This window comes from Dipodomys merriami, unplaced genomic scaffold (genome assembly GCF_024711535.1).
Source record: "Dipodomys merriami isolate MVZ:Mamm:240054 unplaced genomic scaffold, mDipMer1.0.p SCAF_1038, whole genome shotgun sequence".
Lineage (NCBI taxonomy): Eukaryota > Metazoa > Chordata > Mammalia > Rodentia > Heteromyidae > Dipodomys > Dipodomys merriami.
Genome location: NW_027202314.1, coordinates 40332 through 58943, shown reverse-complemented (window position 1 = coordinate 58943; position 18612 = coordinate 40332). Strand labels below are relative to the sequence as shown.

The following is an 18612-nucleotide window of genomic DNA, read 5'->3' as shown; positions in this document are numbered from 1 at the left end:
TGGGTGGTCTCTGTGATGGGGTCTCACAGTGTTGGGTGGTCTCTGTGATGGGGTCTCATGGGGTGTTATGTTGGTCCCTATGATGGGGTCTCATGGCAGGTATTACAGTGGGCACAGGGACTCCTGGTGCCCTGGCCTCACTAAGCTGGGCATGGTGGCTTGTTCTGGAGCCATGCATCCTGGATATGACTCTACAGCCACTTTTCCTTGGGACAGCCAGGCCTTTGTCCCCTCTAGGCTCTGGGCTTGTCTTGTTCTGCACCTCTTCTCTGGACCCGGGGGCATAATTACTTATTGGGGTCTTTATGAAGTATGTGAAGACTACTTCCTTCCACATGGTTATAGTACTTTAGTAAGAAATAAGCATAGCATCGAGAAGTACAAGTGGTTATGTTGAAAAACAAACTTTACAAGTTTGACGGGGGTGGGGAGTAGGTAGATGGGAAGGGATAGGAATGGGAAACAAAGGAGGAGGCAACAATGCTTGATAAGAAATGTACTCATTATCTTGCCCATGTAATTGTAACTCCTATGTACAGTATTTTTACAAGAATAAAAAAAAAAGAAATAAGCGTAGTAACTGGCACAGGTGATAATGCCTTAGTATGGAACAAAGAGGCTCACTCTCTACAGTGCCCCTTGTTGGACCCTGTGACAAATGCTCCCTTACAAAGTGCAGATCCTGATCTTTAGGAGCTCACCTCCAGTGTGACACACTACTCCAAAAACAGCGAGAGAAGCGTAATGAGTGCAGAGGAAGTGTAGGCTGCTGCCAAGAGCAGCTGCTCCCAGAAAGTGTTAGGAGGTGGTCCAGGCTGTGGGCTCAGATGCCAGCAGATAGTCATAGTCACGTAAAAGGAAGAGAGCCCTGGGGCTAGCTTGCCTGATTGCGGATGAGCAAAAACCTCAAAAACCATGCGTGGAGTGGTCAGCATCGGGATGGAAAGGCCCACGTGAAGGCCCTTGAAGCAGTCCCCAGCCTGGTCTGTGGAGTGGTCAGCATCTGGATGGAAAGGCCCACGTGAAGGCCCCTTGAAGCTGTCCCCCAGCCTGGTCCATGGAGTGGTCAGCATCTGGGTGGAAAGGCCCACGTGAAGGCCCTTGAAGCACGCCCCCAGCCTGGTCCATGGAGTGGTCAGCATCGGGATGGAAAGGCCCACGTGAAGTCCCTTGAAGCACTCCCCCAGCCTGGTCTGTGGAGTGGTCAGCATCGGGATGGAAAGGCCCACGTGAAGGCCCTTGAAGCAGTCCCCAGCCTGGTCCATGGAGTGGTCAGCATCGGGATGGAAAGGCCCACGTGAAGGCCCTTGAAGCAGTCCCCAGCCTGGTCCATGGAGTGGTCAGCATCGGGATGGAAAGGCCCACGTGAAAGCCCCTTGAAGCACTCCCCCAGCCTGGTCCATGGAGTGGTCAGCATCGGGATGGAAAGGCCCACGTGAAAGCCCTTGAAGCACGCCCCCAGCCTGGTCTGTGGAGTGGTCAGCATCTGGGTGGAAAGGCCCACGTGAAGGCCCCTTGAAGCTGTCCCCCAGCCTGGTCCGTGGAGTGGTCAGCATCGGGATGGAAAGGCCCACGTGAAGGCCCTTGAAGCACTCCCCCAGCCTGGGTCCCCACACCTCAGGCTGTGACTCCTCTTTCTGGTGGGGAACATTACCTCCATGCTCAGCACAAAGGACAATAGACTTGGAAACTTCCTGGGTATGAAACTTTAGGCCTTCAACTTCCTTAGCTCTGGTTGCTATGTGTAAGTGCAGGAAGCACACGGAGACAGACAGGTGGATTAGGACTGGATTGGTCCAACTGACACTTATCCCTTCCTAACTTGCATGTCCACCTTCCTTGTAAGTGCCTCTTGGATCAGCTGTTTCAAGAATGCTCCTTTCTCTCAGTTTCTTGGAAACTTACTACTCTTACTGTTCACTAGAATAGCACTGGATCTTAGGACTACCTCGAGTCCTAAATATAGAAAAAGAAAGGAAGAAAGGGAGGGAGGGAGGAAGGGAGGAAGGAAAGAAAGAAGGAAGGAAGGAAGGAAGGAAAGAAGGAAGGAAGGAAGGAAGGAAGGAAGGAAGGAAGGAAGGAAGGAAGGAAGGAGAAAAAGAACCTCCACCCCCCCCCCCCCGCAACACACACACAAAATAGCAAAACAGTTCCCTTTGGAGACTGAGAGATCTTTGAAAGCAGAAACAAAGTACTACTGAAAGCCTAACACTCCAACTATGGAAATCCAGAGAGAGAGAGTGAGGAAGGGAACAGGTGGCATGCTGACCTTAAATGGAAATACTTCATTCACAGAGACCAACCATTCCTGACATCCAGAGAATTTGTCCAACCTTTGAACTTTCATCAGATATGGTACCACTGTTAATTGCTATATGTGTGATCATTTCCATGGTGATGTGCTTCTCTTGTTTTATATTGCTTTACATAACTCAGTCAATAAAATAAATGAGCAGTAGATCATTAGAACTGACAATAACCTTTACTACAGAGCCAGAAGTCTTGTGACTTTGTAATGCGGTAGTCCAAGCGCAGAGACAGTCGGCCACCCTGAGTGAGGCTCTGATGCTAAACAGTCCAGACAGGTTCTGTCCCTATGGTTATGTAATCTAGATCGCAAGACCCCTTCCCTGTGCCGACCACATGCCTGGCACTCCAGGCTGGGGTTTGTGACTAAGATATTGATAACCATCTTAAGTTCCTAGAGGGAACTCCAGAGGCTGGTTGAACCTGGGAATGCCTCTGATCTTGGTCACCTTGAGCTCTCTGGTCCATGTGACTATCCACTATTTCATGGAGTTAACTGATCCTTCTGTGGGCAGCACAAGGCCCAGAGTTTGGGAGAGAGTGATCAGATCTCTATGTGGGGCAACCTGTGAGGACCAAGGGAAATCAGGTAGAGTGGTAGGGACTTGGACTGACCAAGAAGAATGGAGAACTGCTGGACAGAAGGTAGATGAAGAGGGTATGAAATGTTTAGACTTTGGGAGTCATGTGAGCCAGCACAAACTTCCATCATGGATGGTGTCCATGAACGAACCCTAAAGAGGGACCCGAAGTGAATCAGAAACCATCCTTAGGTAAGGCAGAAAGGCCCTGCAGCAGTCTAAGACGTTGCCATTGCATTACCAGTACCACCTACTAGGCAGAACAAGGCATTCACTGCTCACTTCTGAGATGTAGCACCTCAACACCGAACATAACCCCCTTATGGTTTATAAGGCAGCTTTTTTTCCTATAGAACAAATAATATCAATTTTCAACATGCCCTGTCCTAACTAGGCCCAGTTAATCTAGGCCCCAAGCAAGCCCTGTAGTCCCTGCCCTGAATCAGCACTGAGCCTGAGTCATGCACAGGCAACGGGAATGACAGCACAGCGGCCTACTCCGCGTGGCTTCGTACTTTGGACCCAACAAAAGCCTCCAACAGCAGCACAAAGTCTGCACTGAGCTTTTAGCTGTGCCATCAGTCATGCCCACCCAAGATACGGAGGTTTGGAGGGTGAAGAGTTGGGTGGGAAACACTCACTTTTGAGTACATAGGTATCATACACTTAGTTTGAATGCAAAGATGTTGCATACACATTTGTTGATTGCAAACTGTGTTCCAGGGCCTCCCACACACGATGCAGACAGCCTTAGACTGAGTCGGGCCCCTACATGTCTCACTAGACTTAGACTAATTATTTGCATAGGGCCCATAGTGATATCTCAGTAGAGATCACTGTCCAATCAGCATGCCCAGTAGCAAGCAGAAGGTAGTGTTTATAGGGGGCTTTGTCTTTTCCCATCATTTGTGCCCAGGATTCTCAGCTGCAGAGATAGTGCAGGACGCATTCCTCTGACAACAGTACTGTGTGAGTTGTGGAGAGTGTAAAAGTAGGAAGAGTGAGTATGGGCTCCATGGAATTGGTGGTCCCAGTCCATACTTGCTTTGGTGAATTCAGGCCTGGAGCCTCATCTGAGTTTGCACAGCCTTCAACTGTGCTTTCAACCATGTTCCATCCAAGGCATGTCTGGTGGGAGCATGAGGGGACATGTGGAGAACAGAGGACTATGTCTCCCTTCCTGTAAACCTGTGTACTACCCACACCTCCCAAGTCTGCTGCAGTCTGCACCTAGCTTTCAGTCATGCCCTGGGAATGGGAGAGGAATGGGAGGGGCACTGGGGCTTGTTTGAACAATGGCTTAAGCCTGCTTGGCAATTTGGGCCCAGTCAGAAGTCTCTGACACAACTAGGTCACAACCCAAATCGATAGCTCCAGTTCATGTCTGTAAGAAACTTTCAGTCAAGAGCAGGGAATGGAGCTGGTGATGGTGGTAAGGGGATGTGGGGGAGCAGCTGCAGCCTTTCCAGGCGAGGTAACCTGTCCACTGCAAAGAGGAGCTGTGGTGAATGCAGGCTACAAACCTGGCTACAAACACCACAGATCTGTACAACAGGTGGCTACACTTTCAGCCGTGCTCTGCTCCAGCCATGGGGGTCAGAATGAAGTGAGAACGGATATCTACACCTTCCTGCTTGGTCCTCCCAAGAAGTACATGTAAAAACTGATGCTCCAACCTGGTCTCCAGCCTCAGCTCTGTTCAGATGTGCATGCAGTTACTTCCTGCCCATGGCACCAGGAGGGGACCGAGGGAGAGTGTGGACAATGGAGGCTGACCACTCCTTGCCTGGTAACTTTGCACTGCCTGAGCTCAATTTGGCCAACTTAGGACCCAGCCCCGCCTCTGTCCTCGGACCTGAGCTTCCGCCAGGTATTCAGCTGCACTGCCAGGTTAGAGGGAATGGTGGCCTGGACAATCAGAACGTCCACAAGCTAGCCGTGAGCCCCAGGCGCTGCTCGCAGAGCCAAGTCCGCACCGAGGCCTCCCGCGGCCTTCAGCAGTGGCGGGCTTGGCTTGCTCAGCATTCTTCAGGCCACGACGGGGCCTCCCGGCCGTCTGGAGGGGCCCTGGGGTACTGGACACCTGGCCAGGGCAGCCGCGCCCCACCGGTGCTCCCCACCAGTGCTCCCCACCAGGCGCTCACAGCCCGGGAGAGGTTAGCGACCGTCGGCCGAGGGCCGTAGTGGGCAGCAGGTCCAACCCTCGCCCGCCCGCGGCCCGGACCGCAAGCCCAGAGCAAGGCCACCGGAAGCCGTCCTGGCCCACAGGCCCCGCTGTCCCGGCTCAGCTTCCCTCCCGGGTTCGGGTTCGTAGCCCTGTCTCTCCAGGTGGGAAGGGGCAGAGTAGGACCCCGGGGCTACAAGGGGAGCATGCTGAAGCCTCTGGAGCGGGTGTGGGCTTGAGGGAGGAGCCATGGCTAGAAGGTGAGAGGTCAAAGGTGGAGCCAGGTTCCTGTGCTGATGCTCAAGAAGGGCGGGGCCTGTGGGAGTCAGAGCATGGGAGGGGCGGGAAGCAAGAGAGCAGAAGTGAGACGTGCAGGGGCAGGGCTTGTGGAAGGCCCCGGGGTTCTGAGGACGGTGCGCACACCTAGAGCACCATCTGGTGGCAATCAGTGGCACTGCACCCCTGGTCCTGAGAAGAGGAGCATGTGCACACACCTAGAGCACCATCTGGTGGCAATCCGTGGTCACTGCACTTCGGGTCCTGAAAAGAGGAGCATGTGCACACACCTAGAGCACCATCTGGTGGCAATCCGTGGTCACTGCATCTCTGGTCCTGAGAAGAGGAGCATGTGCACACACAAAGAGCACCATCTGGTGGGAATCAGTGGTCACTGCACTTCGGGTCCTGAAAAGAGGAGCATGTGCACACACCTAGAGCACCATCTGGTGGCAATCCGTGGTCACTGCATCTCTGGTCCTGAGAAGAGGAGCATGGTGTGCACACCTAGAGCACCATCTGGTGGCAATCAGTGGCACTGCACCCCTGGTCCTGAGAAGAGGAGCATGTGCACACACCTAGAGCACCATCTGGTGGGAATCAGTGATCACTGCACTTTGGGTCCTGAGAAGAGGAGCATGTGCACACCTAGAGCACCATCTGGTGGGAATCAGTGATCACTGCACTTTGGGTCCTGAGAAGGGGAGCATGTGCACACCTAGAGCACCATCTGGTGGGAATCAGTGGTCACTGCACTTCGGGTCCTGAGAAGAGGAGCATGGTGCGCACACCTAAAGCACCATCTGGTGGCAATCCGTGGTCACTGCACCCCTGGTCCTGAGGAGCATGTGCACACCTAGAGCACCATCTGGTGGGAATCAGTGGTCACTGCACTTTGGGTCCTGAGAAGAGGAGCATGGTGCGCACACCTAGAGCACCCTCTAGTGGGAATCAGTGGTCACTGCACCCGGGTCCTGAGAAGAGCAGCATGGTGCACACACCTAGAGCACCATCTGGTGGGAATCAGTGGTCACTGCACCCGGGTCCTGAGAAGAGGAGCATGTGCACACACCTAGAGCACCCTCTGGTGGCAATCAGTGGTCACTGCACTTTGGGTCCTGAGAAGAGGAGCATGGTGCGCACACCTAGAGCACCATCTGGTGGGAATCCGTGGTCACTGCATCTCTGGTCCTGAGAAGAGGAGCATGGTGCGCACACCTAGAGCACCATCTGGTGGGAATCCGTGGTCACTGCACCCCTGGTCCTGAGAAGAGGAGCATGTGCACACACCTAGAGCACCATTTGGTGGCAATCAGTGGTCACTGCACTTTGGGTCCTGAGAAGAGGAGCATGGTGCACACACCTAGAGCACCCTCTGGTGGGAATCAGTGGTCACTGCACCCGGGTCCTGAGGAGAGCAGCATGGTATGCATGCCTAGGCTGCCCTCTGACAGGAAGCAGCACTCATGGCAGTCTGGATCCTGAGGCGATGAGCATAATGCTCATGTGCCTAGTGTGCCTAGTGTGCCCTCTGGTGGGAAGCAGCCTTCACTGCACCCCAGGTCCCGAGGGTAATGGTGTACATGTATAGAGCGCCCTCTGGTGGGAACTGCACCATAGGTCCTGAGGAGAGGAGCATGGTATTCATGCCTAGAGCACCCTCTGGCAGGAAGTGGTGCTCACATCCCCCTGGGTCCTGAGGATGATGGTGTTTTGTGGGAGGAGCAGAGTACAGGAGGGGTGGGTCAAGAGCTCAGAAGTGAGTGGCCTAAGGCTGGAGCTTGTGGAAGAGCAGAACAAAGAGGGGCAGGGCAGGAGCATGGAAATGATCAGTCCAGGGGCTGGACTTGTGGGGGAGCACAACACCAGAGGGGTGGGGCAAGAGCAAGAAAGTGAGTGGAGTAGGGGGTGGGGCAAAGAAGTGAGCAAAGTAGGGACAGGGCTTGTGGAAGAGAAGAGCACAGGAGGGGTGGGACAAGAGCAAGGAAGTGAGAGGCACGGGGGCGGGGTTTGTGTGGCAGAGCACGAGAGGGGTGGGGTTAGGGTGAGGGAGTGAGCGGTGCTGAGGTATGGTGCGGAGGGCCTGTGGAGGGTCTCCCGAGGCCGGCGGGGCTCGGCTGAGGGCCTGGTGGAGGGTCTCCCGAGGCCGGCGGGGCTCGGCTGAGGGCCTGGTGGAGGGTCTCCTGAGGCCTGGGGGGGCTCGGCTGAGGGCCTGGTGGAGGGTCTCCTGAGGCCTGGGGGGGCTCGGCTGAGGGCCTGGTGGAGGGTCTCCTGAGGCCTGGGGGGGCTCGGCTGAGGGCCTGGTGGAGGGTCTCCTGAGGCCTGGGGGGGCTCGGCTGAGGGCCTGGTGGAGGGTCTCCTGAGGCCTGGGGGGGCTCGGCTGAGGGCCTGGTGGAGGGTCTCCTGAGGCCTGGGGGGGCTGGTGGAGAGGCAGAGAGCCTGGTTTGGGTTTGGGTTCACGTATAGGGTTGTTTGTTTATGTTAATGATAGGTTCAAGTTTTGCTTAGGGTACCTGTACCCTTAACATATACACTAAGCCTTTCACCAATCTTAGGCCTAACCCAAAGCCATTTGCCAACTCAAATGCATGCAATAATGATATACCTAATACATTCAGCAGCCCTAACCCATCCCCCAGAGCTAGAGGAGGAATAGGGTTAAGCACTTGGGTTGTGAGAAATAGGGTAACGGAATAGGATTGTCAGTGGTCAGGGGTGATGTTAATGTTTAGGTTTGTTAGGGCTACTGTTTTTAAGGTTGGTATGATTGAGGTTAGATTTCAATTGTAGGGTTTTTGATGTTATGGGTATATTTAGGGTTCATGTTAGGGTACTGACTATGTTAGAGTACTTGTTATCATCCATGTTAGTGGTTAGAGTATATGTTAGGGTTAGGACATGAATGTGTTATGGTATGTGTTAGTGTACATGTAAGAGTACCTGTACAGTTTAGAGGATGTGTTAGCATACTTTTTACCTTATATGTTAGGATTTAGAGTACATGTTAGGATATGTGTTAGGATACGGGTTAGGGTATGTGTTAGAGAATATGTTAGGATTTGAGTTAAGGTTAGGGCACGTGTTCGGATATGCATTGGGGTACATTAGAGGACATGTTAGAGTGCATGTTAGATTTAGAGTATTTGTTCAGGTACTTGTCAATATACATGTTGGTAGTTAAGGTACGTGTTAGGATATATGTGAACAGTGAGGCTATGTGTTAGGGTTAAGGTACATGTTAGGGTTAGGGCACGTATGAGGGTACAGTTTAGGATTAAGCCGTGTGTTTGTTATGGTTCTGTAAATATGAGGTACTTGTTAGGGCGCATGTGAGGTACAGTACGTGGTAGTGGTCAAGATAAGTGTTGTGGTTAGGATATGTCAGGATATTTGTTAGAGTTTGCCTTAGGGTTAGAGTATATGTTAATGTATATGTCTGGGTACTTGTTAGGGTGCATGTAAAGTTTGGAGCACATGGTAGTGTTAGGGTAAATCTTAGGACACACGTTATGGTTTGGGTATATGGTTAGACTTTGGCTTAGGGTATATGTTAGGGTAATGTGCCTGTTTAGAGTATATATGAGGGTACTTGCTATGGTATATGGTAGTGTTTAGAACATGTTAGGATATGCATTAGGGTAGGCATGTATTAGGGTATGAGGGTTTATTTGGGGTACATGTAAGAGTACCTGCATGGTTTAGAGTACTTGTTAGGGTACTTGCTAGGCTGCATTAATGTTTAGAGTACTTGCTAGGGTTCATATTAGGGCACATGCATGTTTAAGAGTACCTGTTAGTGTTCTTGTTAGGCTGTTAATACTTTGAGTATGTGTTTGGGTACTGGTTAGACTGTATGGTAGAGTTAAGGCACATGGTAGGGTGTGGGTTAGAGTTATTGTTTTGGTTAAGGTTAGCACACCTGTTAGGGTATATTAAGGTATATGTATGATAAGAGTACATGTTAGTGACTTCTATTAGGGCACAAGTTAGGAAACATGTAAGGATCCTTGCAGAGTTAGAGTTCATGTTGGGGTACCAGTTGGGATAATTGTTAATGTTTAGAGTACATGTTTAGGGTATGTATTAGGGTTATGTTACTTGTTAGGTTACATGTTAGAGTATGTGGTAAGGTAAGGTTTGTGGTAGGGTATGTATGTTAGGCTTTAGATGAGGGTGTGTGTTAGGGTATGTATTAAGGTACATCGGTGGTACATATTAAGGTGCATGTAAGGGTACCTGTATGGTTTAGAGCATGTGGTTGGGTAATTGTTACTGTATGTCTTAGTGATTAGGGTGTTTGCTAGGATAGATGTTAGGGTTCTGTGTTAAAATACACATTAGGGTATGTTTTAGGTTTAAGCTGTCTGTTAGAGTACATATTAGAGTATGTGTTGGAGTACATTTAGGGGTACATGTTAGTGTGCATGTAAGGATACTTGTGTGGTTTACAGTACATGTTCAGGTAGTTGTTAGGGTTTGAGTACATGTTAGGGCATATGTTACTGTTAAGGTATGTGTTAGATTAGCACACGTGTTAGGGTATCTCTTAGAGTTATGATTTGGGTTAGAGTTAGGCATGTTTGAAGTACTTGTTGGTGTTCATGATTCCAGACCTGTAGATTTACAGTGTGTGTCCAGTCAGTCCAGTGGTCTTCAGCAGTGTGGGGTTTTACTCAGTCCTTGCCCTGTTGTGCTTGAAGGCGTGGGTCCTGCTAGGCCTAACTTTGGGTGAGACAGGGGATTCGAATGAATGGTCATCTGTGCTTTCACTCTGTTGATGCACCTTCCATGTGAGGATATGGTTGGGGATTGCATGCTATGTTTCTCCGGAAACTTTGGCCCAACTTAAACAGGTTTTGTTTGGGTGATGGTATGTGTTAGGGCATTATGTTAGGGTATGTGTAACGGTTAGGGTACTTGATAGGGAATTTGTTAGTGTTAATAGTATGTATTGGGGTTAGGGCATCTGTTAGGTATGTGTTAGGGCACAAGTTATGGTATGGGTAAGCATACTTCATAGGGGAATTGTTAAGGTACATGTTAGGGTTTGGGCACATATTAGGCTATGTGGTAGAGTACATGTTAGGTGTATATAAGGATATCTGTGTGATTAGAGTAGTGTTAGGGTATATTAGGGTGCATGCTAAAGTACATGTTAGGATTAAGGTACAGATTGGGGTTAGTGCATATGTGAGGTACATGTAAGGGTATATGTATGGGCACGTGTACATTTTAGAGTATGTATTAGGGTACTTTTGACAGTATGTAGGTGGTTAGGGTACATGTTATTGTATCTGTTAAGGTCAGGGTTTTTGTTTTGGTTAGAGTATGTTAGTGTACATTCAGGGTACATGTAAGGGTTACCTGTGTGGGTTATAGAGCATGTGTTAAGGTACTTGTTACCATGTGTGTTAGCGTCTGGAGCATGTTTAGTGTGTTAGAGTGAAAATACTATTGGAGAATCAGATAGGGTTAAGATATGTGTTAAAGTTAAGACACATATTAGGATTTATATTACTTTGGGTTACATGTTACAGTGTTTGTAAGGGTACTTGTATGGTTTACAGTATGTGCTCGGGTACTTGTTAGGATATGAGTTAGTGTTTTTAGTACGTTAGGAATCATTTTAGGGCATTTGTGGTACACATGTTATTGTACATATAATACATGTGTGACTTGAAGAACATGTTAGAGTACTTGTTAGGGCATGTGTTAGATTTAGGGTACATGTTAGGGTTACATTTACGGTTTGGGTTAGGCAACATGTTAGGATTGTGTTAGTATAAGTGTAGGGTACTTGTTATGGGTGTAAGATTTAGAGTATGTGATAGTGATTAGAATGTGTGCTATGGTTAGAGTATATGTTAGGGTATCTGCTAAGGTTTATGTTATGGTTGGGGCATACATTAGTGTATGCTTGTGGTACATGGCAGGGTCCATGTAAGAGTAATCGTTACAATACATGTTAGTGTTTAGAGTATATATCATGGTGTATATTATGGTAAGAATAAAGTTTATGTGGGTGTTAGTCTTAGGGTGTGTGTTAGGGTTAAGGTATGTGTTAGGATATATATTAAGGGTACAGGTTAGGGTATGTGTTAATACACAAAAGAAGTAGATGTTTGGGTATATGTAAGGGTGGCTGTAAGGTTGAGAGTTAGGGTAATTGTTCCTGTATGTGTTAGTGATTAGGGTTCAAGTTAGGGTTAGATTATGTGTTAGGGTTAAGGTATGTGTTAGGGCACATGTTAGAGTGCATTTGGGGTACATGTTAGGGTATATGTAGGGATACTTGTGTGGTTTACAGTATATGTTCAAGTATGTGTTCAGGGTTCTAGTACATGTTAGGATTAAGGTACGTGTAAGGGTTAGCATACATGTTAGGGTATCTCTTAGGGTTATGATTTGGGTTAGAGTTAAGGCATGTTTGAGGCACATGTCAGTGTTCAGGATTCCAAACCTGTATGGTTTAGAGTGTATGTTAGGCCACTCCCATGGCCTCAGCAGTTGTGGGGTTGGTTTGCTCAGAGTTCTTGCCCTATCCTGCTCGATGGTGTGGGCCCTTGGGGGAGACTGGAGACTGGAATGAGCAGTCAGCTTTGCTTTCACTCTGTTCACACACCTGCCATGCATGCACATGTGAGGATATGGGTGGGTATTGTGTGCTGTGTATCTCTGTGGAAATTGGACCCAGCTTAAGCAGGTTTGGAAAACATGGCTATCTACCTCCAAAGATGCAGGTAAGTCTGGTAAGTATCAGGGTGTGGGTGGGGTTGGGATTTAGGTTAAGATGCATGTAAGGGTACCCATATGGTTTGGAGTATGTGTTTGCATACTTTTTACCTAACATGTTAGGATTTAGAGTACATGTTAGAGTATGTGTATAGAATATGTTAGGTTTGGGATTTGAGTTAAAGTTAGGGCATGTGTTAGGATATGCATTGGAGTATGTTAAGGGACATATTAGAATGCTTGTAAGGTTTAGAGAACATGTTAAGGTACTTGTCGCTGTACATGTTAGGGTGTTAGGGTTAGGGTCAGGGTCAGGGTTTAGGGTCGGGGTTGGGGTCGGGGTTAGGGTTTTTAGGGTTAGGGTTAGGGTTTTTAGGGTTAGGGTTAGGGTTTCTAGGGTTAGGGTTAGGGTTAGGGTTAGGGTTTCTAGGGTTAGGGTTAGGGTTTTTAGGGTTAGGGTTTAGGGTTAGGGTTTAGGGTTAGGAGTTAGGGTTAGGGTCAGGGTCGGGGTTGGGGGTTGGGGGTTGGGGGTTAGGGTTTAGGTTTAGGGGTTAGGGTTAGGGTTAGGGTTAGGGTTAGGGTTAGCGCTTGCCTGTGTGTACAGGGTATGCGTCTGTGACACTAGCACCTGCCTGTGTGTGTGCAGGGTGTGCGTCTGTGACACTAGCACCTGCCTGTGTGTGTGCAGGGTGTGCATCTGTGACACTAGCACCTGCCTGTGTGTACAGGGTGTGCATCTGTGACACTAGTGTCTGCTTTTGTGTGTGTAGGGTGTGCGTCTGTGACACTAGTGTCTGCCTGTGTGTGTGCAGGGTGTGTGTCTGTGACACTAGTGTCTGCCTGTGTGTGTGTGCAGGGTGTGCATCTGTGACACTAGCGCCTGCCTGTGTGTACAGGGTGTGCGTCTGTGACACTAGCACCTGCCTGTGTGTGTACAGGGTGTGCATCTGTGACACTAGCACCTGCCTGTGTGTGTACAGGGTGTGCGTCTGTGACACTAGTGTCTGTGTGTGCAAGGTGTGCGTCTGTGACACTAGCACCTGCCTGTGTGTGTGCAGGGTGTGTCTGTGACACTAGCACCTGCCTGTGTGTGTGCAGGGTGTGCGTCTGACACTAGCACCTGCCTGTGTGTGTGCAGGGTGTGCGTCTGACACTAGTGCCTCCCTGTGTGTGCTGGTCTCCTGGCAGGACACCACCACCACCACCATCATAATGATGATTATTTGCTACTCATGGAAGTAAAGCAAACATCAACATTTTAGGGTCCAAGCAAATTTGAAAAGCCCATTTGTCATCCCCGCGTCCTGCGGCCTGAGCGGTCCTGTCCTGGGGCAGGAAGGCTGAGTATGGAGGCAGTGGCCAGGATTTCTCTTCACTCTAACTCATGAAACAGTTATGTAACAAATCTCCTATCAATCTTTGTTAATAAATTAAAAATTGTGCGGCTTCTTTGGAAGTTTCCTAACAAAGTCTTTGTCTCAGGGCCTCAGTTTGTTCTCTATAGTATTTGCTAATTTATTTTCCTTAATGTTTGTCTTTGTATTTTTTCTTAGAATTATTATAGTACATAAGAGTTTTATTCAACTTTATAACACCAAAGCCACTTTTATATGTGAAGTGACACAGACAGGACCTGCTTGCTTTCCATTTCATGTTAAAGTAAGATACTTAACATAAAAATAGAGACTGAAATAAAACAGAGTGCATGCACATGCATGGGTCACACAGACGGCTGAGCACCTACCGCTTGAACCACTTGGGCTGCGAGCGCACTGCCTGAGCTGTCTCCAGAGATGCAGATGCAGGCGGAATCCACGCCATACTGCCTAAGGATTTCATCCTGCAGAAAAAACTTGACTGTGGAAATATTCAGGTATTCTATGGAAATGAGGACAAGGGTTTATTTTAGGAGAGATGAGTGAGGAAATGTTTTCTCTTCATCTCCATAAAAATAAATTCTTAGGGAAGAGCAGAGCAGACTCACTACTGTGTTTATTACAGTCTCAGTGTTGGTGATTCATAAACTTCCAGAACTGTTGATGGAAATGCACTAGAAAATTTAAAAGCAGAAAATCTGAAAGCAGATGATTTGTAGTTAGGTCTTTATAAGGTTATATGTCCCATTTCATATCAGAAACACTGTGTGAAAATTTGATTTAAAACAAGAATTGACCTATAAATATATAAGCATCGTGATGCAAGACATTTTGTTTAACCATTGTGAATTTGTACATGTTACTACAGAATCTTCTAGTGAATCTGTGTGTATATTTTCCGTGATAGGAGCACACCTCTTCAGTTTAAAATTTTTTATAGTAGTGATCTTAATACTCATAAGAAATAGTGAATTATATCAACTGCAATCTTGTTAAAGTATCTAAAATATAGTATAATCTAAAATGCCAAAAATACAACCATTGCTTGAAATATTCTTTCAAGTAAAAAACAAGCCTGGCACTGGTGGCTTATTCCTGTAATCCTAGCTACTCAGGAGGCTGAGATCTGAGGTTCATGGTTCAAAGCCAGCCCAGGCAGGAAAGTCTGTGAGACTCTTATATCCAATTGATCACCAGAAAACCAGAAGTGGTTCTGTGGCTCAAGTGGTCGAGCGCTCACCCTGAGCTGAAGAGCTGAGGGACAGTGTCAAGGCCCATGACCGATAAAAAAAAATCCTAAGTAAGTGATAGACTTTTTAAGCCTGTCCAACATATTTAATAATTCAAAAAGTTTATTAAAATGATTAGGTGACATTATATAATTAAACTGCAGAAGAAAAGAAAATCACCTATTGTTATATGAAATGTCTTTTCCTTTTGTGACAGCACTGATTTCTCCTTATTGTCCATTTGACCCCCTTGGACTCTGTCTTAGCAAAGAAATTTTTCACTTAGTGGTAGGAAACAGCCTAAAGTCTCTGAAGTATGTTCTGGAGTATGGAATTTGCAAGACAGGAGGAAAACTTTTCCTCAGGATCAAGCATTCTACAGACTACACCTGAATAGGCTACAAAGTAACAAGCATTTAATTGACTGTGAAATGTTCTTTGAAACTTGGGTAAATGTTAGGAGACACTAAGCTGTTGTTTGAGAAGGACTTGAAATGCTCTAATCATCAGATCCAACACAGGTTACTTAACATTACTCCAAGCAATAGAAGGCTCCTTGTGTAGATTCCCGTCTCGACACAGTGTAAGTGTGCAACAGGGGCACGCTCTTCCCGCGTGTGCTGCCCAGGGGCCAGGCCAGGCCTGCCGTCTGCGGTGTGGCCCACGCCGTGCTGCACGCAGGGGTCTCGGAGGGGCCTGGGCGCTGCCTGCCCCCAGCCCCCAGCCCCCAGCCCCGCCCTCCCCAGGCTTGGGAAATCAAGCTCTGCCCCGCTCGAGGAGCAATCGCTAGCTTACTCGACTCCCACCACCACAGCGTCCAGTCTGTTTGCCACCATTCTGTTCAGGAAGTTGTAGGCTTCCAGCTCTGCAATGAGACAAACATAAAGAAGGACCCCGCAAGTAAAGAGCACTGGAAAATCACCTGAGCTTGTGACGTGTCACTGGCATCCCTGCTGGGTCCCTCTCTCTCCACTTGGAGGAACATCCTGTCCGAGTGACAAATTTTCCTAGTTCTAAGTCAAATGGGAACCAGAGTCCTCCTTGGCCACCCTTGCGCTGCGTCCCGGGGCGGGAGGCCGGGATGGCCTGGCCATGTGTCGGCCCTGGGAAGGCCTGTGGCAGCCAGCCCTGCCAGAGGCTCTTCTGGAAGAGTCCGCAGCTCAAGGGCCCGCTGCCAGCGCTAAGGACATCTGCAGAGCTCAGGGAGCAACTGGCGTGTCATTTGGATCCCAGATCTCTGAGTATCTGTAGAACCTTGACTACAACAGAAGTGTTCATTTCCATGGTGTCTCATAACATTGTCTGATACAATAAGCCAGAAACTGAGACTCGGGTTGAAGGTGGTATTGCAGACAGCACTGTCAGTTTTTGTACATTCAGAGGTTGGACCCTATTTTATTTTTCCCAACACTGTTAGTATTGTCTTTTCAAGGAAATGATGTTAATTTCTCTATTACCAAATATACTTCTTAGTGTCACTGAACAAAGTAAGCTATCCTCTCTCTGAGATGTCAGAAATCTGCATGAACATTCACATTCTTGTGGTTGTTGTTGTTGTTGAACTCTGGGCCTGGGCGCTGTCCCTCAGCTCTTCAGCTCAAGGCTAGCGCTCTACCACTTGAGCCACAGCGCCACTTCCAGCTTTCTCTGCTTGTGTGGTGCTGAGGAATTGAACCCAGGGCCTCATGCATGCAATGTATAAAAATACATTCAGGTTTTTTTTAAAAATCTGGAGCTCTTCATGAATTTGCACGTCACCCCTGTGCGGGGGCCATGTGAATCATCTCTGAATCGTCCCAGTTTTAGTTTATGTGCTGCCAATGGTTCACACCTATAATCCCAGCTACTCAGGAGGCTGAGGGTTGTGGTTTGAAGCCAGCCCAGGCAGGGGATCTGTGAGACTCATCTCCAATAAACTACCCTGAAGAAGCCAGAAGTGGCGCTGTGGCTCAAGTGGTAGAGTATTAGCAGCTCAGGGACAGCACCCAGGCTCTGAGTTCGAGTACCAGCACCGCAGAAACCCACAAAACCCCATATGGTTTATTTTAATTTAAGGGGACTTGAAGTCGGGTTCTTTGTTATTTTTAAACATAAGCTTCATGTTAGCTTTTTGTACTTCCAAGACGATGTTATCAATACATTTGTTTAATAAAATCTCATCTATTATTTTAACTATGAGGACATTTGGGTAAGTTGTGATTGATACCATCAACTGAGATGCAGAGACTACTCACAAATAGATACTGTGTCAGCAAATGTCCTCTCAGTGATATGTATTACATATGTAGGTCATGCATTTGACTCGATGCATGCATATCCACAAAGTGCACTTACTGCAGCTTCCCAGGACAAACGCACCCCGATGAAGGAAAACGACCGCAGGCCTCCGGCATTCCGCGGCCCCTGTGGGCACGTACAGGCGCATGGGGACGCCACAGAAGTCCGTGTCCAACACTGTCAGGTTCCCGTCGGACTCCGGCCTTGTCAGGACCACGCTTGATATTGTCAGGTAGAACTCTTCGTATGTTATGATACCCGTGTTTTCAAGTAACATTGCCTGGAAACACAAAGCAAAATTTAAAACACTGAAGATTTTCATTAACACCAAATGCACAAAACGTCACAATTTAAAGGGAAGACTAGTGACGTTAAACATCACTGCCCTACAAGACTGTGAAATTTATGTAATCAATCTCAATAATAAGTTATCAAAAATAAAGGGAAGACTAGTATATGACAGTGTGGTCTTTTGAATACCCTAACGTGTACTCTTACTGACTCACAGATACTGCAAGTGTGCGGTGTCCCGAATAAGAGTAACCTCATTTAAAGTTATCAATTTCCCGATACTGTATCTGAGGTGAGTCTAATTGCTTCGTAATTGTAAAGTTTTGTCAGAAAAAATATATTTATGTGATAAATATGTATTTTCGTTGTATTCATCTTTCTAACACTTTCATTTTATTTTAATTTACTGGTCATTCAATTTAATAGAATATTTTTTGTGCTGCTCCTGGGGCTTGTGCTCAGAGTCCGGGCACTGTCCCTGAGCTTTTGTGCTCAAGGCTAGTATTCCACCACTTGAGCCACAACTCCACTTCTAGGTTTTTGGTGATTAATTGGAGCTAAGAGTCTCACAGAAATCTGGGCACCAGTGGCTCATGCTTGTAATCCTAGCTGCTCAGTAGGCTGAGCTCCAAGGATTACGGTTCAAAGCCAGCCTAGGTAGGAAAGTCCATGAGACTAATCTCCAATTAACCACCAGAAAACTGGAAATGGTGCTGTGGCTCAAGTGAACTGAAGAGCTGAGGGACAGCGCCCAGGCCCAGAGTTCAAACCCCATGACCAATCCCCCCCCCAAAAGAAAACCCCCCAAAAGTTCTTGGAATGAACTGGACTTTGAACTTAAAAAGTGATAGCTGAAAGGAACAGTATGTGGGAACTGGTGTGTGCTGTTGACCTTGTATAATCCCAAAGCAACTGTTCTGCTACTTAAAGATACTAAGTTTCAACTTAAAACACACACAGAAATGCATGCACAAGCATAAAACATATACTCAAGGGGATCACCACATCCAAGTCACAAAATAAATGTATGTTTGGAATTTGGAACTAGGAGGCGTCTGAGACATAATCTAAAAGTCAGGTGTAGGTATCTGTTGTCTTTGTGAGCTAAATTCGCAGGAACACCTCTGTGTGTGATGGTCATGTCTCGTTCACTTCAGGATCACCTCGCCACCTCATCCTTAGCTGAACTCTTTGATAGGCCAGCTGGCCAAGGGAACAAGTCATCAGGTAAGAAACGAGAAGTAGGCTTAGTTTACTCTTCTTGGAAATTAGATCTCGTCAAAAGTCAAAAGCAAGTAGAATAGAGATGAATTCTCAGTGCAATCACATTCTTCAGTGTACAATTTTTAAATTATTTATGCTTAGCCTCAATATTCTTG

The 18612-nt window shown here is 47.7% G+C and overlaps 1 non-coding gene across 1 annotated transcript; it reads right to left on the bottom strand.

Annotated features, from left to right (window-relative positions):
- Positions 1-16388: 16388 nt before the first annotated feature.
- LOC138810537 (U6 spliceosomal RNA) lies at positions 16389-16496 on the bottom strand. Its single transcript, XR_011367152.1, has one exon. It is a non-coding gene; the product is annotated as a U6 spliceosomal RNA (small nuclear RNA).
- Between the last annotated feature and the right edge of the window lie 2116 nt (positions 16497-18612).